Below are 686 nucleotides of genomic sequence, written 5' to 3'. Positions count from 1 at the left end.
CACACACCAAACCATTAACAATGTCAAATTGCCTTGATATTTCATCCTAATCATGCTCTTGCCCTTGCATCCTGATTAGGACAATTTCTGATGCTCTGTGAGGGTCAGTGTCATATGCGCTTTGCTAATCGTATTTACCTGCACAATCGTTACTCTAGGGCATTTACGTAAGCCTTTGACGGTTAGTGCCCACCCACGAGGGAGAAGGGACTTACTCTGTAGCCATAGAGTGCTCGCCCCTTCTCTCGCATGGGCGGGCAGCGGGGGTGGTGTCTGTGTTTACATAGTGGTGCTTGCCCATGCAAGAGTAAGGGCGTAGGTGGATATGGCTGCCATGTGGATGAACATCGTCAAAGAGGGGGTTGCCCCCATGAGGACAAAGGGCAACGAAGACCTAGCGCAACCCGCGCCGCCCATCATTGGCAACGAGTCGATGCGATGAATTGGATAAAGTCTACACCCTGCAAAAATGCCAAATTAGTGTTTGTTTCTTTCGAGCGTGTGCGGGGTGTGGGAACAAGCACGCTGCGCAACCCTTTTTAAAAAATTTTTGCGTTGGAAAGTGCCAATAGCGCCCCCATAAGGGATGAGCAAGATAGAATCTTGAGCTTGGGGCTTGAACTCAGGACCGGGTGTGGAGCAATCCTTTTCTCGGGCATGAGGGGAGTTGGGGAGGGTTGACAAAA

The sequence above is a fragment of the Dipteris shenzhenensis genome, chromosome 32 (assembly GCF_047967505.1).
Source record: "Dipteris shenzhenensis isolate YYH24624 ecotype China chromosome 32, Dip_SZ_1.0, whole genome shotgun sequence".
NCBI lineage: Eukaryota > Viridiplantae > Streptophyta > Polypodiopsida > Gleicheniales > Dipteridaceae > Dipteris > Dipteris shenzhenensis.
The sequence above is the reverse complement of the archived record's forward strand: the minus strand, read 5'-3'. Positions refer to the sequence as shown.